Source organism: Panthera uncia (assembly GCF_023721935.1).
Source record: "Panthera uncia isolate 11264 chromosome D3 unlocalized genomic scaffold, Puncia_PCG_1.0 HiC_scaffold_8, whole genome shotgun sequence".
In the NCBI taxonomy this organism is placed as follows: domain Eukaryota; kingdom Metazoa; phylum Chordata; class Mammalia; order Carnivora; family Felidae; genus Panthera; species Panthera uncia.
The window spans coordinates 55,445,923-55,459,990 of NW_026057586.1; the positions used below are offsets into that span (position 1 = coordinate 55,445,923).

The 14,068-nt window shown below is 47.1% G+C and overlaps 1 protein-coding gene across 3 annotated transcripts in view; it reads right to left on the bottom strand.

Annotated features, from left to right (window-relative positions):
* The window catches only part of L3MBTL4 (L3MBTL histone methyl-lysine binding protein 4), a 448,796-nt gene that overhangs the window by 22,245 nt on the left and 412,483 nt on the right, over positions 1-14,068 (bottom strand). The window lies entirely within an intron of this gene.

The following is a 14,068-nucleotide window of genomic DNA, read 5'->3' on the forward strand; positions in this document are numbered from 1 at the left end:
GCCTTCCCATCTCCTCTGGCCCTCAGGGCGCTTCTCCCGCCTGCCCTCGCCCGCCCGCTGGCCTATGGGGCACAGCCTTTCTGGCTTCTCTTGCCTCGCTGCCTTCACAGAGGCGCCTCCTGACGAGTTTACAGCCAAACACAACAGGATCCTGACGGGACAAGTCATTTAACAAGCAGGGAGAGTGGCAAATAAAACGAAGTCCCCACAGTGAGACTCAGTCCTCCAGTCTGGGAAGGGATTTAGCTGCTGGCTTTTATTCCTGAGGGCAGGGTTTTTTTTATAGCTCCTCCTTTTGGTCCTACTTCAGCAAACTCTCTTTTAAGGGGTCTCTGATGCCAGGAGTCTATCCATCAGTTTCCGCACTCAGACGCTCAGGGCTCCTCACACAGAGGCCCTGAGGCCCTGTCACTGTCCCCAGCCCTCTCTTCAGTCTGCCCGGGGCGGGGGGGGGGGGGGGTGGTGGTGGTGGTGGGGGTGGCGGGGGTGTGTGTCATGCCTCTTAAGGGTGGCTCCTCCAGGAGAGCCCCCTCCCCCCACTTGCTACCCTATATTGAAATTGTGTGTTTATTTGCAGGCTTTGATTAAGTGGGGTACAAACTCAAGGGCAGTCATTTCCAAGTCATCCTGCACCCCCGTGGCCAGCACAGTGGAGTACAGGTGCGTAAGACCCGAGCTGACTGTGGAGCCATCTGAGGAATTTCACTGCGGAGACAGATAACGCCGTGGCAAATGCCAAGCTGGTCTGTGCCAGTGAAAACAATGAGTTTCCATCCCGTGGGCTCTCGTTTGACAAATATACTCATTACTGAAAAAGCTGAGAATTGTTTGTGATATGGAATCTTACTAACATCTCAATTTGATACTCAAGAAGTATCAAATTGATACCCCCCCCCCACTTTCATTTTAACAAACATGCAGGAAAACCCATATTAACTTGTGATATGTTAGTCATCCAATAAAAGATTTCAGGGCAGCATATCTTTTGATGGCTGAAGGGTGACCTTTTGGTTTAATATCTGCTTCGCGCAGCTTGAGACATCATTAATTAGCTTCTTTCGGTTGAATGCTACAACCCAATCACTCAGCGTGCATTTTTTTTTTATCCTCGGCGGGACCATTTTCCTTCACTTGCAAAAGTGAGACCATAATTGAATGAACGTGGGTGCCAACTTGACCAAGACCTGGAGTCGCTCTTCTCAATGCGGCATCCCCCACCTGTTCGCTTCCTACCCCGGCTCTCCACATGCAGTCTTAAGAAGACCGAACCCTACTTGAGCTGGCATTCACAAATCTGGAAGGCCCTGCCACGTTGATGCACATGTCAGTATGACCCAGAAGAAAACAGTACTGAGCATGATGAAGAAACAGTTTAATTGTATCTTAATTCCATCCCTGGATGGTGGTACTGGATTGGGGCAAATGGATTTGGAGGCAAACCCTTTGAGCTGAGGGCATGGCGTGGGCACCTGCCCCCAGGGTGGCAGCGTATGCGACTAGTGCCAAAGCCCAGGCAGGTGTGGGTGCCGGGCTCTGCACTCGGTCGGCTGCTTCTCAGCTTCTGTAACGTAGAGGCGGGGAGGGACGAGTGAACTAATATGTTACAAACCTTCAAATCTTACACGACCTGCCTCTAGGTGGGAAGACACGTGTATTATTTCTCTTTGCCCCCGCTGCTCCCCACCTAGCATACTACTGTGGCACCCCGCACACGGGAGTCATTCAACGGCCGTCTGTTGACAAGTAGCCGGGCAGGTATACGTTGTGAGGAGGAAGAACACATATGTCCCTGTTGACTGATGGGGACCCGGAGGCTCCCTACTGTGCGCAGGCCATGAGGGAACACCTCACTGGATTTTGCCTCCTTTTTCTCTGCACTCACCTACTCCCAGCCACGGGACACGCAGTCCACGGGTGCCCAACTTCAGATAAGCCTCAGGTCAAAAGGTTCCCGAGGACTCCACGGATTCCCAGACCCACAGAGAGGCACAGCCAGCCCAGAGCACAGCACTGTGCTCCCAGCCAGGAGCACTCAGTCAGAACGATGAGACGGCACCCGAGGAATGAACCTAAGGGCTGCCGGTACCCCGCCAGGGCTTCAGCGCCCTCTGCCAGCACCAGTGCCGACTTGGGGCCAGCTGGGGACCAAGGGGACAAATACTTGCTGGTTACCTCTTACTGCTGGTTTTATTTACTCCATGTGACTTCATGGGGACAGTGCTTTTAAGTCTCTTTTGCAGATAATACAAGGGTCTCAGACACTCTAAGGAACTCGGCGAAAGATATTCATCAGGCAACGGAAGGGCTGGGATGCTGACCCCAGAGCTCACCACAGTAGGGGCATTCCTTTCCTCTGATCCTTCGAGAGTGGGTTCTTTCTGCCACTGCCTCTGCATTTGTCTAAAGGGTGAGAAGCAGGAGTGACAGTTACAGGAGGCGGGGATCCTGGAGTCTGATCACTCCCAGGGAGACAGACTCGCCTCTTCTTTAATAAGGGAAGCCACCATGTTGCAACACTGAGACAACAGAGCTCCAGAGAGATCCCTGGGAAGTACTGTCGGATATTTATCTCAAAATAAACGTGCTTCCAGAGAGTCCACGCAGAAACTGTGCAGACCTAATCAAAAGAGCACTCTGAGCCTTGGAAAGGACAGGGATTGGGAGCTCAGCCTGGCAAGAGGGCCCTGAGCGAGTGAGTCCCGGGGCCCACCCACCTCGGCCTGGGAATTCAGCTGCTGCTCAGGCCTTCCCGTCTCTGGCACGAAAACTGCCTCCTTCCTTGGCGAGGAGCACAGCGCAGACGCTCCCTCCAAAGCAGTGCCAAGGGCTCCCCTTCTGGAGGTGCTGACGTGTTCACAGAGAGAGTCAGAGAAATCAGCCTGCATCGTGGGGCGCCCCGAGGTCCAAGTGGCTGGTCTACGTGTCTTGGGAGCCAGCCTGTTTTCACAGCCTCCTGTGCTCCATTCTCCCCACAGATGAGCCGTTCTCTTTTGAAAGTGGTCCTGGGGGAACTCTTCCAGCCCAGGACAGGCCTGAAGGCCCGGCAGTTTCCATTCTGAGGCACCTTCCCCCGCCTTCTCTCCCACTCTGGGAGAGGGAGCGACTTGGCAGAAGCTGGGCTGCCCCTTTTTGAATCAAAACTGACCTCCCCTTCTTAGGTGTTCATCCTATGCGTTACTTGTGATCCCTTCCTTTGTTGAGAACACACTGACACGTTAGTCTGTGGGCTTCTTTTCTCATTTCCCTTTTGGGCAAATTCAATGAGGAAGCAGCTTAGGGGATATTTTCTTTTTTTAGGAGCTGTACATATTTCCAGTGCAGCCTCTGCTTTCAGAGAAGCAAGACACAGCGGTGCACCCAGAAGAGGGGGGCTCTCTTGGTCCTTGTTCTGGTTCCCTCGTCAACACTGAAATGAGGGCCAGGGACGCAGAAATCCCTGGCAGCCGCGGTCTGGGAAGCGTGTCTTGTGTTTGTGCCCACACATTTCCCTACTATTTCTGGGGAGCCCCTCCTGCCCGCGTCCCTGGTTTTCTGTGTTTGCACAAAGCATGAGTATGTTCTCGTGCACTGTGGCACGAGTCCCCGGCCCCTTTGGGTCCTCACCCTCCTTGGCCTGCTCTCACCTGTCAATTACAGATGGCACAGTGGGTCGCAAAGAGCAGAAGATACATGGGCAAAAACGGAAATTTATTTTAAGGCTAGCTGTCCTGGTTATAAGAAGAAATTAGTAATCTTGGTATTTTGTAGACTTCAGTCTTATTCTTAAAAATTATTAGAAATATAAAAAGAAACACTAAATCACACCAACATTTAAGAAAATCAACTTGTTCCGGAGAAGATGACACATGGGATAACTCTGTGCTCCTCATTATGGGACTCAAGTTTTGTCAGACGCTGGGTTCTAAGTCACACAAAAGCTGCTCTGGCCAATCATCTGTTTTCTGTCCCCAAACAAACATCACTTCACGCCAATATTCACGGATAATATATCCGACTGGTTCCAATGTATTAGCTTCAAGAAAACAGGAAGCTTTTACTGTTTGCAGGTTGCGTGCCTGCATGTGTACATGTGTGGGTGTGTTTTGGAAAGACAAGCAAAACGAAAAACACTCCAAACTTAGAGCTGGCAGGAACAAGTACCTGGCATAAGTTAAGAGATAATGATGGAACCCGATCAGCCACTACAGTCTGCGTTTCAACTGTCTTTTGAAAATCGGGAGCCCAGCCCATGGAGACATCAGCTTCCACCTGAGCAACACCTGTGCTCCCCTCTTCTTACGAAGGCTGCCCACTCCCCCTGCACCTTGGTCCTGCACCTGCTGCCCTGCCCTTTTCCCATTTTCCTGACCACATGCCCCTTGCGTGCCTGCCTTGGGCAATCTGCTCTCTTCATTTAGTGTGGTGGTTTCTTTGCACCGTGCAGAACTGATTTCCCAGATCCACCGAGCTGTGGACACAGTCAGACGTGTTTTCTTGATGATGTGTTAGCACAGGAGCCAAGAACATACAGTTAGTCTGAAGCAGGGTCATTGCCACCTGAAACTGACAGCCTTCAGTAGCACACAACCAACGGGCATGCCTCTAGAAAATACTGATAGAAAAATATGCTCTTTGCAGATTTAAAAACTAACCAGGATAAATTAAAGCTCAGAAGAATCATCATACACTTATGATCCTATTGTATTTACGGTATACATTTGAGGCATGCTAAGTTTACACGTTCATCATACCTCGCAAAATGACAGCGTAATTGTCATTTTAAAAACGTGCACAGGATTGGATCAAAGCGATCACATGTATTACATGCATGTCTAGTGAAATGGGAATGTGGTGGGATGAGAGGTAGTATGATTTATCCTGGAACTGATTCATTGACTATTCTTTCCCATTTATGTGAATACATAAAATGATGCAGAATTTAAAAGTTATATTTTTTATGAGTATTCGTAAATGTAACTACTGAGCAACTATTTCTAGGTAACTTCTATGTAATTACTTCAAACCTGTCATCTCAGAAATTCAATTAACAACCAAGGGGCAACTGAGGAAATGGGCTGAGGGCCCTATTACCTCAGCAGAAACGGCAATTTCCTTGGGTCTTTCCCTTCTGCACACGGACAGTAATATGAACTGATGGGACTTTGTAATGGGAGCCTCATAAGAAATGTTGCCCATATCACAAGGAAACACACGGTCTGTCATTAATTGAGGCCTGCATTTCCAACATGGAGGCAACGCCTCCCTTGTACTGATATCGGCAAACCTCTTTCTCAAGTAAATGACACTCGCCTACATAACCATGCTTTGAACCTCTGCTGAAAATGTAAATGCATTTGGAATCAGTAATTTTCTCTAAAAGGCTACTTTCCTCTTGAAGATCTTGTGAAAATGCTGTCATTCAAGTAAGGTGATGTCTGAAGGACCGAACGCTTCAGGATTACTCAGTCACAAGATACCCGCATCTCTGCTAATGAGTTAAGAGAACAAGGTGGTAACACCAACACCCCAAACAATCACAAAATCCTGTTCTTAATTATCAACTACAAAAGGCAAGCTGTTAATATCTGCGTCTTTGTGTGGGTGAGTGGGGATTAAAAACAGCAGAAGAGAAGAGAATTGTAATACAGCCTGTGTTTGAAGAAGACTAACTCAGGTAAGCTGTCACCACACTCTCAAAGCCCTGTTTGTTGTAAGGGGTAATATTTACGAACATTTTGCAGACCTTCTAACAAACCATTTGAAAGGGAAAACATCGAGAACAAGACTGAATGGTGGCAGAACGCGACGGCGGCAATGGAAAATGTGTCTGAAATAAATGAGAAACAGCAAGTCTCTGAAGTCAGAAGATCCCTCCTGCCTCCCCAGTAACCTTGACCTTTCAGGGAATGAGGCTGCCCCTCCGAACTCCAGTCTTCCTTTTGAACTGATAGCCTCATACTCAATATTCCTCAATTACACAGTGAGGCTGCATTGTGTCAGATTTTATTCTCACTTGGGAACAGCAAGATCATCTGAAACTCTCTTCTAAGGCCACATAAATTTATGAGGCCATACCAGTGTAATCTGGGGGGAATGCCAGGATAAATCATTGTGGCTGCATTTCTGAAGGGTGACAGCACTGCCGAAGCCCATCTCTGGGCTACACTTTATTCTAGAATACTTCCCACTCAAATCTCTAGTTACAACTTCTATGTGCCACCTAAACATGGCTGCTGTTCAGTCATTTTTACAGCTTCCTCTTTTTAGTGGTTTCTGTATGGCATTCAAAACTGAAGATGTTGACGAGTGAATAGAACTCCAAAGGAAATGTTATACGTGCTTAATTATGTAACTGTAACAATGCAAGAAATCCTTGGTATAACTGAATATTTGGGTATAAAACTGAAAACACCTTTGCCAATACTTCAGAGGCTATTCCCTTTCCAATTTTGAATAGAAAAAGGGAGACCTCTGGAGGGCCTGGGTGGCGCAGTTGGTTCAGTGTCTGACTCTTGATTTTGGCTCAGGTCATGGTCTCACGGTTCATGAGATCGAGTCTCACATCAGGCTCTGCACTGACGGTGCATAGCCTCTCTCTCTCTCTCCCTCTGCTCCTACCCTGCTTGTGCTCACTCTCTCTCTCTCAAAATAAATAAGTAAACTTTAAAAAAATAAAAAGGAACACTGAAAAGGAGACATCTGGGTAGACCCCCAACCCTCACCTTCATTTATTATTCTATCAAAGGTCGCTTCTGCTGCTTGTGTTCCCATTTCTCTCTTGGTGAGGAAATTAATGGAGCTGCTAAAATAATTTGTGTGCAGAGTGACTCTGAGCCCTGTTTCTGAATTATTGTTGGACTTTGGTCCTGAATCGTGGATAATGATCTAGGTGACTTCAGGAGAGCGTTCTGAGGGGGGAAAGCCTGATGGGTGTAGGTGATCCGTCAGAGTCATATTGGTCAAGTCTGGGTAGGGAAAAAGAAAACAGCTGCTTGGGCCTCAAACCGGGCTTCCTTAATGACTAGGAAAATAGCATTCTTAACTCTTCCCTTCTGAGAGCTCCACATAATGGCGCTATGGGAAGGAGGAACAATTTAATGAAAGCTTTTACCTGCTGGCTGAAACTAAGCAACCTATTTATAAACGGCTCTGAAATTTAAGTAGAAAGCTCTTACCTACTCCAAGTTCAAATGAGAGCCCAAGGCAAACGAAGTGAAGACGGAAAGGCGAAGCACGCGCTGGGGCGGAAGTACATAACAGATTGAGGCAGAGGTGATCGTGTGACAGGCGATACTGGGAGAAGCAGCGGGAAACCAGAAGATGGGCCTTAGTTAAGGCTGACCTGAAATGGCCCTTGAGGGAAGCTACTGTTGCTGGTGGACGATATTTTATGAAACACTGAGTAAATGGTTTTGCTCGTTCTGTTCCCAGCACTGAAGCCTGGCCCTCCTTCCCTCTGCCTCCCCAAGCTGGCAGCACCCCACGAGGCCCCACGTGCAGGCAGGACTTGCTGTGTGCCAGGCACTGTTTTCAGCTTTTTAAGTGAGGAAAATGAGGCACAGACAGGGAACGGTATTTGCCTACAAAACCTTCTAGAAGGTTTCGCTGTCTGGCTTCCTGGTCTGTGCTCTCAAACGGCTATATTACACAGCCTTCATGGAGGGACTTCAGGAGACTGAAATTACAAGGAATATTGTCAACACAGAGGTGACAATTGGTCTGGAGACGAGGGTGTAGGCAGACAGCACGCTGAGGGAGTTTTTCATCTGCCCGGGAGGTGGCAGTTAGAGCCTGACATCTGACGTCTGTGGGGCTGAGTTTACAGCACCCAGGACTGGGGTGGAATGCGTACGATAGAGACAGTAGAGTACTGAGTAAGGGGTGGTCGACACTGCAGGCGAACACCAGGAGACAGGCTAATTCAGTGGGCGGACTTTGTGGCTGGCACCGGGGGAGTGGATGCTGCTGAGGGTCAGAGAGGGACACGGTGTAGCAGTGACTCTGGGCGCACTGACCTAGGACCAGCCAGCAATCCAAGGGGGCAATAATGTAGTCTTGATTTGGGTCTGCAATTAAGAGCGACCTGTTCAAAGAGAGTGACCAATTCACAAAACGTGTACTTCTGGAGCAGCTGATTCACCCGAGAATAAGAAGGTGCTGGAGACGCTGAAGGAGGTGGAAGGAGGTGCGTGCCTTTGATCTGTCCCACTCAGGCCACGGGCTGGGCATACACACGAATGAGAACACCTTTCCCCGGTGGAGTCTTTCACTGGGTCAGCAGCGCAGTTCACATGCTACGGTGTCTGAGCTGCGCCTCAGTCCTGTGGGACCCCGCGGTTCCCGGTACACAGGGTGCCCAGTGACCTGTCAACAGTCACAGAGCTGGCAAATGGCAGAGACAGGGCTCAAACTCAAGCATCTGACTCCCATATCTCTGCTCTTGCCGTTAACTTAATGCTGTTTTCTCATCTATACCAGGTTTACATGTCCATGTTCCCATGCAGTTGTCGTAAGATGAGGTAGCCTTTAAAAAACGGTCCCTGGAAGCCTCTGGAGGAAGGTTTCATCTCCCTTCCTTGCCTCTGGTGGCTAGGGTTTTTTTTCTTTTTTCTTTTTTACTTTCCTAAACATTAGAATGTGCCCTTAAGCAAAGATTTCAAAATAGGCACTCTTAAAATTTGCTAAAAACAAAACGAGAGTTTTGTTCCAGTGGGAGCCTGTCCTATTTGGGGAACTGCCTGAATGTATGCATCTGGCTGTTGTGACTGGCATGGTGATGTGCAGGGTGCCATGGACTTGGGCCACAGACCTGGGTCCGAAATCAGGACCACTGTGCGTTCGCCATGTAAACCTCACCTAGATGTCCGGCTTCCCAGAGACTCCGAGTTTTCAACTGGAAAATGGAGTTAGTAACACAGGATTGTTCAGGGAATTAAATCACTTGTAGGAGACAGCACTATGTAAATGTCAGGAATGACCCCTCTCTCGTTTTCTACCTTTTCTTCCAGGCCAGGGAGTGAGCAACCCCCAAATGAAAAGCAAGTAGGAATGTTCTCCCGTCAGCGAGAAGCCTGGCACCGTGTGTTTCGGGTGCCTCTGAGGTCCTGCTGCTTGGCTGAGGCCTGCAGTCTGGCTTGGGCTCCGGGTAACCCGGCCTCAAGGGGCCTTTGCACAATAGCTGCCACCGTGCTTCTGAAAAGGCTCAGGGCTGGGAAGGGTCTGAGGTGCTGTGCTCCTTATGTTCGGTGTATTTTGAGTGCCATGGGGGAGAGAGAAGGTGACAGGAAGTGAGAAGAGGGAGGAGAGAATAGAGAGCAGGAGGGCATTCTAAAATGGGTTTATTTCTCAAAAGTACAATGAGATGTGAGCCTTAACACATTCACATGAATCCCAACATGTATCCACCGCCCTCCCTTGCTCAAGACCCGACTGTCTGCAAACCCAAGGACAGCACAAATGGAATCCGAACACTACGTCACTGCTTAGCTTCGAGGGGACGTGCGAAATGGGAACACACTATATTTTAGTTCTGCTCTTTATTCTGTCTTCACATCCACTCACCGTGGGCAGCATAGATAAATGACACCCCCAAACCGGCCCAGAGCATGAGTTTCGCCTCTGGGGCTCTCCCTCACCCCCTTTACTGGTGATCATAATAAATAACATTATTCTGCGTGTGTCTCCCCAAATCTCCCTCACCCAGACTGCCTGTTGATAAAAATTCATAAAACCAAACAGAAATTACTAAAAGTAGGTTAGTGGAAAGGTGGGAAATAGAACTTCTGAAATAATTCTAAAACAGTGTATGATTTGGGGATTTAGCCAAGCGAGCTGACAAACTGGGCCATTCAAATGTATTACGCCAATATTTTCTCTGGCAAGAGACTGCTTGTTGGATTTGCATTCAGTTTCACGTCAGGACTTAATTCCTTGTTTAAAAAAAGCTGGAGGAAAATTTTCCATTAGCTACATTTTACTAAGACCCAGTTCCCAAGCTTGGCCAATGCATATTACAATGTATAATTAAGCGTAATTACATTAAAATATTAAACCATTAGAAGCCATTAGAAATCATGAAATTTCTTGCATAAAGTCATCTCATGAATTACTCTGGTGATTGTCAGACCTCTAATCAAGAGAATCTGCCCCAAAACAGCAGAGATTTATTGCCAGATGCTACCGTGCAACAGCCAATCTGGGGCCTGGGAAGGGGGAATGGTTTCATTACAACAGGCACATTAGCAGAACTTTTCCTCTAATGACATTCTTGGATGAACACTTCTGTGCCCTAAATGGCCAAATTCTGACAGTAATAAACATTATTTTAAAGTAATTAAAGCACGAATAGAATTTTAGGCGAGGTGATAACAGACCACACAAGAAAGCAATTCTACAATTGTGGAAGGGGCTCTGTATGATACATTCACCACGCCTGCTGGTATCTTCCAAATTTTTGGTTTTGTAAGAGGGAATACAAATTATATTTAACTCCAGTCAGTGTTTGAATTCAAATCCTTCAAAAAAAAAAAAATCTAGTTTCTATAAAGCAGTTTAAAGCAATCTTGCTTACAAGTGCTCATTTGCTTGGCCAACTCTCTTCTACGGATAAGAAAGGTAAATGATAGGCCGGCTCCTAGACAAAACTATCATACATGTTGAATTACCAATGTCCAGAGTGATGAGGCTTCAACATCAATCCTTTCAATTTATGCACGTGAGCATATGTGTATATATATTTTCCTGACTTTGGCCTGTTGTTGCAGTTTTATTTTGCAAGGACTGTAGATGGTCTAGATCAGTGGGTCTCCAGTCAGATTAGAATCACCTGTGGAGATTGTAAAATCTGGTGATGCCCATAGCAATGAAGTCGGGATTTCTGGGCAGTGCTGGTGGGAAGTGGGCACTGGTACTTTTACCAGCTCCTGTCACTTAGGGTTGAGAATCACTAGCCTAGAGTCATTTGTCTGTCCTTACCATTGGTAGGTTCCCTATTTTCCTCCCATGGGGGCTGCTTCTTTACAAAGACTCTGAAGGCAACTATAATGGGGCAAACACGAGGCAGGCTCACTCTGTGTACCCCTAGGTCCTAGCATAGGTTCTCAGACCCCATTGTCTATAGGGGCCAAGCAGGCCTAGGAGGAGTGACAGTGACGTGGGTGGAGCCATGGTGAACTGGAGAGCACGCCCCCACGTACAGGAGAAGACCCCCAGTGCCAGCCCACTGTGACATCAGGAAAGTGGGCCCAGGGCTGCCCAATTTTCAAGAGAAGCCAGAAGTCTGGCTTTCTATGTGAAAACCTGTTCATAACGAATCAAAAATTTATGAAAACTCCGTGTTGGCCACACGAACATGTGTATGACCAAAAATGGCTTACAGATGCCAATTTATAATCTGTGAAGTAGCACCACCATTCCCTGGATGTGAGCATACCTCCGATATGTGTAAAATGCAACATGAGCAATATCTGGGAAGTCCTCATGTTTTACACAATACAGACAGGTCTGTATTTGCTGCTTGTAATTTGGTTGTGCTCTGCAGCACCAAATGATGTAACTTATGTTAACAAGTCCTTAAAAAGTCTGCTAAATGAGGGGGTGCCTGGGTGGCTCAGTCAGTTAGGTGTCTGACTTCGGCTCAGGTCATGATCTTGTGGTCTGTGAGTTCAAGCCCTGTGTTGGGCTCTGTGCTGGCAGCTCAGAGCCTGGAGCCTGCTTCGGATTCTGTGTCTCCCTTTCTCTCTGCCCCTCCCCCGCTCATGCTCTGTGTCGTTCTGTCTCAAAAATAAATAAATGTTATTTACCAAATGAAGGACAATTTAAACCTATAAGTTTACTTATATATACTTATAATATATAATCGTCATAAAGCAGATAAAACATAAATGGAACCAACTCACCCACCCAACTTGACTGTCTTTTTTTTTAAGGTAGGCTTCAGGCCCAGTGCAGAGTCCAATGCAGGGCCCAAACTCATGACCCTGAGATCAAGACCTGAGCCAAGATTAAGAGTTGGACACTTAACCGACTGAGCCACCCACGCACCCCGACTCTGTGAGCCTTAATGCAGAGCTTCTCACGCTCTGCTGTGCAATGCGGTTCATGTGGGAATACTGTTAATACAGGATGGATGGTGGGGGAGCTGAGATTTGATAGTTAGTACAAGCTCTCAGGTCATGCCATTGTGATTGGTCTAAGGACCATAACTGAGAAGCAAAGCCTTAAGTCACAGAGGTGGGCCATGATCACACGGCCTATGAAACTATAAGACTGGTTGTCCCTGAGGGCACACCCGGTCTTTTGTCACTATGGCTGGCACATACTAGGAGCACAATAAATACTTGCTCAGTGACTGAGTGAAGAATCAGTTTGGAGAGTTCCCATCCCAGGCCAAGCAAAGTGCTTGGGTAGATGCTGCTGGAGGTGGGGGTGACCAGACCAGGAGCCAAGGCAAGTAGAGGGGGGGGGGGTGCCTCACAGTTCAGGTGGGTGAAAAAATCCAGCTATCTGGACAGGTGGCAGTGAGGTCAGCCTGCAGTTTCTAACCAGGAAGCCATCAGAGAATGCTATGAGCAATAAGCAGAGACTCAGTTGGAAGGGTCTGGGGTCTGTTTGGCCACAGAAGCAGGAATGGAGTTTAAGCAGGGAAATGAGATGACCAAAGTAGGATTTTAAGAAGATTATTTTGACAGGGGCACCTGGGTGATTCAGTCAGTTGAACGTCCGACTTCAGCTCAGGTCATGATCTTGGGGTTTGTGAGTTTGAGCCCCTCATCGGGCCCTGTGCTGACAGCTCAGAGCCTACTTTGTCTGGAGGGCTGCTAAGATGAGGTCCTCTGAGGGCTCTGGTTCAGAAACTAAGTTTCATAAAGTAGGAAGGTTACTTGTCCTGCTGAGTGCTGCGCTACCAATTTCCTATTTCTGCTGCACAAAATAAATCTTCTAAAATGGCAACTGCTTTACAACTCTGCTCCTGCTTAAGTGCCTAGTTATAGATTCCTGAGAATCTTTTACCCAAAGAAACCTATGTCTTCTTACAAGGAATAAACCTGCAGAAAACAAGAGAACAAAGGGAAGGCAATGTCTGGTTGCTATTAATTCACACGGGGATTCACTGAAACACAATACACTGAAACCATTTTGTAGAAAAGAATGCACCCAGCTTTAGTGAAATCCAACCTCACTTCCCAACAAACTGAATTTAGTCACAAACCCAGAATTATGTTTCCCTATGGGGGAAAAAAAAGGACTGTTGGTAAGAAAATGAACATACTCTTCTCCCTATATTTTGTCATTATCAGTCCTGTTTATGTGCATGGATTGTAACATATCACATGTATTAAATAAATGTGAGTTAAGGTAGAGAGCTAAGAACAATACAAGCCAGAGCCTTTTCCTTTAACAAGATGACACCATTTATAAAGCCACAGCATTTTGGAGGTAGAAGGAGCTAAAACACCATTTAATTTGCCCCACTCGTTTCACTGTAATGAATGTTCTGAAACACTATCCCTGTTCTTTCCTTGCTGGAATAAAGTACCCTTCCTATTTTCCCACAACAACGCATACTTCTGCCATAGAAATTATTTTATTTTGCCTGAAGCCTACTGTTGTGGAAGGGTTTGGGGGTCAGAGAGATCCGGGTTCCAATTCCACTACTGCAGAGGGAAGCTGTGTGATCTGGGCATGTTACTTAACCTCTCTGAATCTCACATTTCATTTTCCATAACATTCCATTTCATCTGAGAGAGCAAAGACAGCCATCAGCTCCACCTAGAGCATTATTATACATCCTGAGTCCCTAAAGTCCAGTGGATGCCTTGAGAATTCCTTTCAGCCTGCAGTATATTTCTTCTTTCTTTCTTTCTCTCTTTCTTTCTTTCTCTCTTTCTCTCTTTCTTTCTTTTTCTTTCTTTTTTTTTTTTGCAGTGAATGAAGATGGGCTACCCTTCTGTTCCAGGGCTCACCGATGGGCCCTTTCATGTGACAACAGCAGTTAAGGGTGCCGTGAAGATGAAATGGGACATGCGTGTACAAAGCGAGGTACCTGGGATTGAATAAATAGCATTTTCTTCCTCTCTAATGTATTCAT